The sequence below is a fragment of the Mustela lutreola genome, chromosome 9 (assembly GCF_030435805.1).
Source record: "Mustela lutreola isolate mMusLut2 chromosome 9, mMusLut2.pri, whole genome shotgun sequence".
Lineage (NCBI taxonomy): Eukaryota > Metazoa > Chordata > Mammalia > Carnivora > Mustelidae > Mustela > Mustela lutreola.
In genome coordinates this window covers 108,269,323-108,280,108 of record NC_081298.1, presented here as the reverse complement: position 1 = coordinate 108,280,108, position 10,786 = coordinate 108,269,323, and the positions used below count along the sequence as shown (strand labels likewise).

The window sequence follows — 10,786 nt, the reverse complement described above, 5'->3', positions numbered from 1 at the left end:
CCCCAGCTCGCAGATGTTAGGAGCAGTGTCATGGGGTATGCAAAGCAGGCTGGCCATAAATGGCTACAAACTTGCTTATTTGGGTGATGTTTAAAGCAATTGGTTGTGGAGATATTTGAGTTTGGTCTCAGGTGGGCTTTGGAGCTAACAGGTCACGGTCTGCTGTGAACAAATCAACCGCCTAGGGCTCAGGACAGGCTGGCCTGGGCAGCATGTGAAAGTGACATATCTGTGCTTGAGGCAGTGAGGGTGACTGAGAGGCGGGAGGCTCGGCTGGGAGAACAAAGCTCAGGGGGGGAAGATGGGCATGCTTCGGAGAGAACTGTGGCCTTTTCTGTCTCTTGGAGGCCTGCCTGCACTGTCAGACCACAGGAGCAGGGAAGAGTTCATTTGAAACTTCGAAACTGAAAGTACAGGGCTTTAGTCTTTAAGGCTTTCACAGTCTAGTCAGAATTTCCCTGCTAACTAGCTGGGTGACCTCAGCCAAGAGCCTTCTCCTCTCTGGGCCGAGGTGTTCTCACTTTACAGAAGGAGGGGGTGAGACTAGGTCTGTGGTTCTCATTCACCTCACCTGTGGAGCTTTAAAAAAAAAACTGACCCCACCCCCAGAGACTGGTTTGCGGGTGGTCTGGGCATGTCCAGGTCAAGATCCCCTGGGCCAGAAGGTTCCTGAATTCCAGTCCTCCCAGCTGCTCCCTCAGAGTGAGTCTCATCTGGCAGCATCTGGAAATGCAAAGGAGGGAGAATGGTCCTTACCTTCAGGGAGAGGCTCTTTATCAAGTCAGCGGTATATTTTGACTATATTTCAATTTGAGTTGAAGGTAGGAAAAGGTTTTCTACTTTCTCAGTCTGGTTAAGACACACTTTGAACTTCATTTTTTGGGGCATAAATTATGCTAATAGTAGATGTTAAATTGGCATAAAATTTCTGCAGATCTCAGGGAAACCAAATAATTTTGTGTTTTCTCTTCATAAAATTATGAATTCCCTAATCAGAGCAGAAAATCTTAGCATGTTTGATATTAAACCCAACTCTCAGAAAAGTTTGGAGAGATAGTGAAGTATGTGTTTTGGGGTTCATATCCTCAGACCTGATGAAGCCTAAAGAGAGGGACGTTCAGCTTTCAAAAGAATGTTTTGCCTCTGGGACTTCTGCTGCGTCAAGTCAATTGGGTTTTAAAAACAACAACAACAACCCCAAACCAAAAAGCAAACGAAACCAAACCAAAAAACAGTTCAAGAAATGTCCACCAGAGGTCAGCATTTTACTGAAGAGACTCCTGTACGCCTACCTTCCATCTTCGTTCTGGAAAGAACCTTGAGAAGGCCCGTAACTAGTTCAGTTCATGCTCTCAGGCTGGTGAAAGTTAGGTTTTTTAATAAAAACTCTCTGAGAAATAGCTGGATTTCACGCCAAGGGAATTATATTTTCACTCAGTCTCTCAGTCAAGCTGCGGTCCTAGTTTGAGCTATTTGCCTCTTGAAGTGCATGAAATATGCAGCAGAAGGTGTCTGTCATGGATGTCCAACGTGCAAAAGGTGAGACTCAAGAAGCTCCAAAGGTCTTCTAGTATCTGCTTGAAAATCCAACTCCTGCGGTTCTGTTTCCAGCTGAGGGCCTGGTAGCAGGCTGATTGACATGTGGAACTACCTCCATGCCCCCTTCCCGGGGAAGAATGTGCCCCTGCCTCACAGAACTCAAGGCAGGAGCCCCAGTGGCATGCCTGCCAGGGACACGTGCCCTTTTTTATGTGCTGGAAAAGGGTTAATGGAGCTCACAAAAGACAGATAAACAAAAAGGCCTAGACACTTACTATAATGAGGAGTGGATCTGGCCTCTATCCTCTCTCCAGGGAGAGCCAATACACAGTCAGCTGACTCGGAGTCAGAGCGGAGTTCCCAGATTCTAGTGACCAGTGACCTCAAGCTGCCACACCTTGTTATCCACCTCTGTTCAGACGGTCTCCCTGCCAAGGGATGGGAACGGCCAATTCTTAGAGTCAAAGCACACTCTTCCTTGGGCCTTGATGGAACCATCAGGAAACTTCTTTCTCCTTGGCGGTCTTCCTGATTAGTCATGGAAGTTTTCTTTCCTTTCATGGAAGGCCTGTGGCCGAAGCACAGGGACAGGGAGAGGTAGGCAGGGGTTAGATCCCGCCGGGCCTGGCTGGTGATGGTCAGTGTCACAGTCTCTGTCCCGAGGCATAAACAGGACTTGGAAGCTCTGAAACTTACCGTGTCAGCACCCCAGGTCCAATTTTGGGGTGCACACTGTCTTCCTCAGCACCACCGAATTCCTAGTCAACCTTCATATCCAGGCTCCTGGGCCATGTTTTCTGGGAAGCCACCAAGGACCATCTGTGCCAGCCCTCCGTACCCTGCTCTTTTGACATCTCCCCCTGGGACTCGGAGCCCTGATTGCAGAGTACTGATGGGGCCCTTCCAAAAGTGCATGTTTTAACCGTCCCCTGAATGCCTGAAGGTGGGGACAAAAGTGTATTGCATTTGGCAACCTCCAGAGCACTCGGCTACTTCCGTGAAACTGATGAAAACTCATTGCAAACAAATTCCCAAGCATATTCATTTCCTATGCACTTCCCATTTACTCCTTCCTCTTCTTCCAGTGCTCTACCCCAGAGATCCCCTGGGCTGCTTTCCTCTTCTTCCCTGAGGCTTCTGCATGAAGGGCACCTTATTGGGTCTTTTGTGGCCCCCCATCTAAGACAGCATTCAACCCCCTGCCCCCACCCCCCAAAGCCACCTGCATCACCCTTACTTGCTGTCCCTGAACACCTGGCTTTATTGTTCTTTTTGGCCATGATTATCTTCTGACATGTTATATATTTGCTTGTTTGCTCACTTAAATCTATTGCCCTACCACATTTTAAGCTTCATTAAGGCAGGAACATCTCCCCACATAGGTGCCTGATTAGTAATTCAACGGTCTTCTTCAACAAGCACCTGCTCTATGTCAGTTCCTCGCGCTGGAGAAAACAGCCAGAATGCTCCCCAGCAAGTCCAGCCAGGAGTAGAAACCCGCTCCAATATATACCGGTAATGCGGAGTAGTTTTACCTGGCTAGAACTTGTATTCCAGTTTTTCTCTCCTTTCTCGTGTGGCATAAAACAACTACTCCTTCTCCTGCGGTAGATATGGGGGCCTAAGGGTACTAATGGCACCTCTATGTCCTTGTTCTGAGAGCCACAAAAGTCTCAGGGGTGTGATGGAATCATCTAAGGAGAAAGAGAAGGGTTTGGATAGTGAATGGACGGTCACAGCAGAGACAGCAGGAGCCACAACAGGAACTGAGTGGGAGACACCACAGTCCTAGACATTCACGGGCCTCTTCACCCCACAGGGCAGGATCCCAAGGCCTGGCCAAACACAATGTTCTAGGCCCTCTTTCTGTAAAGACCCTTCTCCACCACTCTCCAGCTGCCGGCCCCCAATGCTCGCATTTCTGCAAAGGAGCTTTCATCTCCTGACCTCCCTCCACCGCAAGTGGGTCCAGGGCTTACCTTTGCGTTTCCAAACAGACCAAAGAGCTCCACTAAGCACAGGGCCTATGAGTTCTAGAAGGGGCAGAGCTTTCAATTTATGGTTGTCTGTAACATCACATTCTTGGGCAGAGGTCCTATTGCTTTCAGACCAAAGCAAAGGGCCTGGGGACCGCCTGGGCTTCTCTACCCACTCCAGACGCCCTCCGCCCTCTGTCAGGAGGCCGGGCGTGCAGTCAGCGGAGGGGCGGGGCCGGCTGCAAGTGGGCGGGGGAGTGGGAGGCAGGTGTGCCACCTTCCCCGCGGAGAGGGTCGCCTAGCAACAGGAAGCCCAGCCCTGAAGTCCGAAGGCTCAGGAAGGTCCAGCTCCACCCTATCACAGCTGGAGAATTCGGAGCAGGCTACTGAAGCTTCCTGAAGCTCGTTGCATTCATTTGAAAAACCAAGATCACAATACTTGGCAGAGTTGTTTTGATGGTTAAATAACGTATGTGAAAGTACTCTATCAAAGCTCTCTATAAAACCCGGCTTTATAATGTGATAACCCAAGTGTCTCCAGATGTCTCCAGGCTGCGGAAACAAGGCAAATCGCATGATCCGGGAGTCCGGTCCCGCTCCAGCTTCCCCCCCAAGTCCCTGGCTGCCCCCGACAGGACTGCTGGGCTGACCCAGGAAGGGGTCCGCACTGGTGTCTATCAGAACCTCAGCCCCAAACCTTCGACCACTTACTTCCCTCCTCTCCTTATGCAACAGCGTCTGTGCCAAGGGCAACCTCTCCAGATAATCCCAGAGCGTCTAGTTCTCAAAAAGCGTCCAAGCGGGTTCAGAGCAAGGGAGAGAACATGGATTTCTCCAGCGCTGGTACCACTAGGTGGCACTTGTCTCCCCCAAAACCACTCAGTGAGGCTTTTCAGGTCCCAAAGAAAAACTTGACCTGTGGTCCGTTCCCCAGAAGCAGCAGCAGCAGCAGCAGCAACATTTTGCAGGCACAGGGAAGTCTGATCCTGACTTGGGAAGAAAACATAAGGAGGCAGTGTACAGGGTCCTTCCTCTCCAGCTCACTTTGCCCACAGAACCATTCTCGAAGGCCTCCTATTTTGGAGGATGGTTTCTGCTTGGCAAATGCATAATCAAATGGCCCCTTTCTGCACCCAGAACGAGAGACCTGCCTGCCCCAAATGCCTTTCCAAGTGTTCATTTTTCCCCCAAACAAAACTGCTTGCTGCTTTGAAATGACAATTTCTCATTCAACACAATGCTTCGAGAGTCATCCTTGTGCTGTAGGCAATCAGTAGAATGTATCTTTTCGTTTGCTGAGCACTAACTATTCCAACTGATTAATAAATCACAACTGTTTATTTCTGGGCTTTGAGGTCATTTCCAGTTTTCGTATTTGATAAATGAAGCCATTGTGAATATTCCTTTGTATAAGTCTTCTCACGGACACTTATTTTTCATTCTCTTGGATAAGTTGCTAGGAGCGGTGTGTCTGAGTTTCCTGGCAGGTGTGTGTTTCATTTTATCAGAAATTGACAAATTGCTTTCCAAAAAGGTTGCGCATTTTTTTTTTTTTAAAGATTTTATTTACCCATTTGACAGAGAGGGAGATCACAAGTAGACAGAGAGTCAAGCAGAGAGAGAAGGGGAAGCAGGCTCCCCGCTGAGCAGAGAGCCCGACTCGGGGCCCGATCCCAGGACACCGAGATCATGACCTGAGCGGAAGGCAGCGGCTCAATCCACTGAGCCACCCAGGCGCCCAGGTTGCGCATTTTTTAACTGGTTGTTTTAATTTCTCGCTGATATTTGGGATTAGGAGTATTCAATTTTTAGCCATTCTTGGAGGGGTGATGTGGTATCTCGTTGTGGTTTTATTTTGCATGAATGATATCGAGCATCATTTTGTGCGCTTACTGGTAATTTATCTTTCAGTATAAAGTGGCTGTTCAGGTCTGTTGGCCTTTATTTTAATTGAGGGGTCTGATTTTTACTACTGATATACAGACTGTAACCTGGATATAATTCTTCTGTCAGATATATGTGTTGTCGATATTTTCTCCCCATCTGGAACTTGCTTGTTCATTTCTCTAACAGGGTATTTTGATGAACAGAATTAAACAAAAATTTAAATCCAATTATTGTTGTACAGAATCTTGGTCTCTTACAGAGTTGCAAAATTGTCTCCTTATTTTCTTCTGGATATTTTATAGCTTCAGTTTTTATAGTTAGGTCTATGATCCATTTTGAATTAATTTTTATGTGTGATGTGAGGTGAGACACAGATTTTTTTCTTTTGTAATTGCTTTGTTGCATATCATCTTTTACAGGCCACACGGTTCAACCAGTTAAAGTGTACGATTCAATGGTTTGTGGTACTGTCATGATGAATTTTATGGGTTGGCGGAGCTGAGAGACACCCAGGTAGCTGGTAAAACGTTATTTTGGGGTGTGTCTAGGAGGGCATTTCTGGAAGATGCATTAAGTTAGTAGACTGAGAAGGTGGCCCTCACTCATGCTGGTGGACATGATCCAATCCATTGAAAAGCACATATGGCAGAGGAAGGATGAATTTCTTCCTCTTCTTCTCTTGCTCTGGCACATTAGCTCCCCTGGGCTTTGGGGCTCATACTGGGGCTTACACCACTAGTGATCTTGGTTTTCCAGCCTGTAGACAGCAGATTGGGGGCTAATTCCTATAATAAATCTCCTGTTTTGTAGAAATCTCTCTCTAGATCCTGTCGGTCCTAGTTGTCTGGAGGACTCGAATACAAGCATCTGTGTCCTGTTGTGCAACAATTACCAAAATCAATTTCATCCTTTTATCACCCCAAACACTTGCTCCGTATTTTTAGCAGTCACTGCTCATTTCCCCTTTTCCCTTGTCCTGGCAATGGCGAATCTACTTTCTGTCCCTGTAGATTTGCCTAGTTTGAACATTTTATACAAATGGAATCATGCGATATGTGGTCTTTTGGGACTGTGACTGTTCTTTCACTCAGCAAAATGCTTTTGAAATTAAATCCAGGGCACCTGGGTGGCTCAGCTGTTAAGCGGCTGCCTTCAGCTCAGGTCATGATCCTGGGGTCCTAGGATAGAGGACTGCATTGGGCTGCCTGCTCCGTGGGGAGCCTGCTTCTCCCTCTCCTTGCCCAACTTGTGTTCTCTCTCTCTCTCTTAAATATGTGAAATCTGTCAAAGAAAAAAGAAAAGAAATCAAATACATGAAATCTGTAAAAGAAAAAAAAAGAAATTAAAACCATATTGTATCATGGATCAGATAGGACAAATAATATTCCACTGTATGCATAAGCTAAATTTTCTTCATTCATTCATCAGTTGATTGACATTTGGGTTGCCCTACTCTCCGCTACTATGAATAACGCTGCTATAAATATTCCCGGACAAATTTTTGTGTGGGGATATATTTTCCTTTCTCTTGGGTATATACCAGAAAGTGGAATTGCTAGGTCATACGGTACTTCCATGTTTAAACTTTGAGGGGCTGTCAAACTGTTTCCCAAAAGCTGCAAGATCTTATAATTTTATAATCCCCCCAACAGTACATGAGGGTTCCACTTTCTCAACAGAAGGATTAACTGTCTTTTTTGTTGTAGTCAGCCCAGTGTGTGAAGGCGTATCTCACGGTGGTTTTGATTTGCATTTCTCTGATGGCTAATGATGTCGAACATCTTTTTTTGTGCTTGTTAGCCATTTGTGTATCTTTTTTTGGAGAAATGTTTATTCAGATCCTTTGCCTATCTTTTAGTTGGGCTATTTGTCTTTTAATTATTGAATTGAAAGCTTTCTTTCTTTACTCTAGATACAAGTCCCAAGGTTCACACTTTACCATGTGGATTTCTAGGTGTTCCAGAACAATCTGTGGAAAGACTTTTCTTTCTCCACTGGAGCACCTTGACACTTTTGTGAAAAGGTGCCCATTGCTCAGATGGGTGTGGATCTGTGTTTGAGCAGTCTGATTCTACACTGATCTGCTTCTCTGTCATTATGCCATTTTGGTTTGAAGTGCTTCCTGTTTCCTTGCGATGTCTTTTTTGACCCATGGGTTGTCTAGTAGAGGTATCTTACTTGATGTGTCATTTTCCAGATAAAACACTGTTGTTGATTTGTAGCTTAATTCCACTGAGATGGAGAAGATACCATGTCCATGAGTGGACCCAGTGAAATTCAGGCGTTGTTCAACATTCTGTACGGTCAGTCTTCGTCCTTTATCCCAAAGCACCTCGTCAATGCCTAATGTATGTGCTGCTGGTTCACAAGGAATGTTTGTAGAGTGAATCGATAAATTAATAAATTATAGGATTGCAGATGTAGCATCACAGCCCCTTCTAAAAACGACAAAGCATTAGCCCTGCATGGTAATGTAGATCATGAACTCTAGGTCCTTCTGCCTGTGTGACCTTGGTCAGGCTACTTACCTCTCTGTGTCTCTGTTTCTTCATTACATGAAAAGCTTCCTACCTCATTGGGTAGTTGTGAGGATTACATGCGTTAAGACACATAGGGAACTATTGGCTGGCACCTGGTTAACAGAATAACCATTAGCTGTCCTCCCTCTTCCTTGTAAAGAGCCTAGTCAGCTTCATTTTAGGCAGCATCAGATAAAGAGATGGGTTTCTCCAGGTTGCAGTCTCTAGGAGAGCTACAGATCACTGGCTATGTTGGAAATACGAATCACTTAACTTGGATTTTCACACACGGAGCCTTACATAGCTACAGAAATAGAGACCAGATAGTGCCATCAGGTGGGTTCCTGAAAAATAAAAGCTTCTTGCCCATGTCAACCAATGTCTGCGGATATGATTGCTCAACTATGCTCGTTTCAAAACGCAACTATTTGCTATCATGCCATCAATCCCAAAGCAGCCAAGCATCTAGCTAGCCCCGTAAGTCGACAGTCACAGACAGCTGAAATCCTGGACTCCAAGAATGCAGTTGTTTTCGCGCCCACGAAATACAAGCAACGGGTTTGCAGGGACCCGCAGCAGCGCCCCGCTCCAGGCGTGCACACACATCTAGGTCTGGCCTCAGTTTCCGGCTTCTGGGCCGAGAGACGAGGCAGAGGTCCCGGCCGGCGGTGGACGGCTCGGCCCGGGAGAACGCAGGCGGACGGCCCAGCCCGCGCCGCCGCCGTCAGACCAGTCGGACGGCTTCGCCCCCAGCCCGCCCCTCCCCGGCCGCGCCGCAGCCAGCCCTTCCTCCCTCCCGGAAACCCAGTCCCTCCCGCCGGCGCCCCAGCAGGACGCGCCCGGCCCCCGCGCAGCCGCCGCCCGCAGCCCTGCGCTCCCGGCCAGCGCCCGGGCGCCGGGCCATGGGGCATCCGGGCCGGCGGGAGGCCGGAGCAGGAGCCCGGCGGGAAGTGGGTAAGGGCACGCGGGAAGGCCGGGCCGGGGCGCCCCCGCCGCCCTCGACAGTGACTGTGTGCGGGCGCGGGGCGTGCCGAGCCGGGGAGCACCTGCGCGGGGCTGCGGGGCCTTGCGTTGAGGTCGAGGGCGCCTGCCGACAGGGAGAGCGGGAAGAGGCCGCAGGAGGGTGGAGAGCGAGCTCGGGCCCTCGGTTTGCAACCTAATCTGGTGAGAGGGACAGCACAAGGCGGCGACTGGTGCCGCTCTGGGAGAGTCAGCCAGGGCCTGGGCTGCCGTGGCTCCGCAGGTTTCTCCAGCTGGCCAGGCTGGTTCTGGGCTCCAGTATTAGAACTGAGTGACAGCGAGGGGTTCGCTGCCCCTGTCTGTCTCTATGTCCCGCAGGGGCCCCTGGCATCCTCCCTGCCCACTTGGATGTTGGCCCCTCTGCTTGGCCCTCCTGGGTGTGTCTGGGCAGAAGACACCAGAGATTCCTGAGAAGTGAACAGTGTCTGCTCAGCTAACAAACTCACATCCCCTCTAGGGTCCCATTCTGGTCCTAGAATAGAATCTAGCTTATCCCTTCCGTAGGTCGGGGGAGCCAGGGATGTGCCTTCTTTGCTGTTTTTTCCCATGCTGCAAGATGGATTTTGCTGCTCTGGTCAGTGCCGTCACCCAGACCCCCTGTGTCAGTGGCCTGCATGCTAGGTCAGGAGGCCAGCATCAAAGTGAGGGCCCTGGGCAGCTTGGGGCTCCACCTGCCCTTGAACCTCATTAGCCCAGTCCTTTCCCCAGCCCAGTGCTGATTGAATGTAATTAGCAACTAATTGGATATCTGTGAGCCCCTCTGCATAAGAAATACACCAAGGTCAAGGTTAGAGAGCAGAGCTGCTGAGTAATTCATTCTTTTCTTTCAGACACTGTATTTTCTCTTCGTGGGGCCTATGAAGAAGAGCCATTCATTCATTCATTCATTCATTCAACTCAGGTGTTAGTACTGAGTGCTAACGACTAATCAGGCAGGTAGGCATGGGAAATACAACTGCTTGTTTACGTATGAATTGTATCAGAGAGAAAATAAGCGAGTAAGCAGGTGAATCGCGTTATTTCAGAGCGTGAGAAATGCTGTAAAAACCAAAGAAACTGGCTGGTGAAGGGCAGGGTGGCGAGACAGGAGAAACTGGCCCTTAGACAAGGAACGAGCTTTCTGAATGAGGGGGGAGGGTAGTATGATTTTCAGGCCCCAAAACTCTGGGGGCTGAGAATAGGATGTCTCCTGTTTCCATGAGGGGAGACTACTGAGCTGCCCCCGAGGGGGGTCAGTGAGCAGTGGGTGGGCGGTGAGTAGCTCCTCTCTGGAGTCCTTGGGGTACACCTGTTGGGGGCCTTCCATCAAGGTGGAACCTAAGCTTCCCCAGAAGACAGGCTCTTGGGTTCACTTGCTCGGTTGTTCATTCAACAAATGCTTACCGAGGGCCAGGATGTTCCAGGCACTATTGTAGGTGTTAAGGATGTGATCAGTGAACAATACAGTCTTTCCCCTCATGGAGCTTATTTTCTGGTGGGGAGAAATGGACAATAAACAACAATGCCAGTGACTTTAAGGTCATAATGATAAATGCTATGGAGGGACAGAAAGTACCTTAAGAGGTTAGAAGGCTGTTATGTTTAATAGAGTGGTCAGGACAGGTTGTGCTGAGGAGATGAAATTTTAGTGGAGACCTAAATGTAGATAAGATATAGGCATGCAACGCTCTGAGGGAAGGACATGCCAGGCAGTGGGAATGGCAAATGCAAAGGCCCTGAGGCACAAATAAGGCTTGAGCATGCTGGGCATGCTGGACATGCCGGAGGAACAGGAAAGAGACCGGTGTGACTCTGGGAGGTGAGCAGGCATTTCAGAGGCTCTCCTTGGATGGGGCCTCAGCCTGA

General features: G+C 48.7%; 1 protein-coding gene across 4 annotated transcripts in view; it reads left to right on the top strand.

Moving 5' to 3' along the window:
• Positions 1–8,744: 8,744 nt before the first annotated feature.
• PSD4 (pleckstrin and Sec7 domain containing 4) overlaps positions 8,745–10,786 on the top strand; it is a 35,780-nt gene continuing 33,738 nt past the window's right edge. For 2 of the 4 annotated variants that reach the window (XM_059188346.1, XM_059188348.1), the window contains exons 1-2: positions 8,745–8,875; positions 9,772–9,877. The gene's annotated coding sequence lies outside the window, so the exon portion shown is untranslated. Of the gene's footprint in view, positions 8,876–8,967; positions 9,086–9,771; positions 9,878–10,786 lie in introns of those variants that run through there. The other 2 variants (XM_059188350.1, XM_059188353.1) reach the window with 2 other exon arrangements.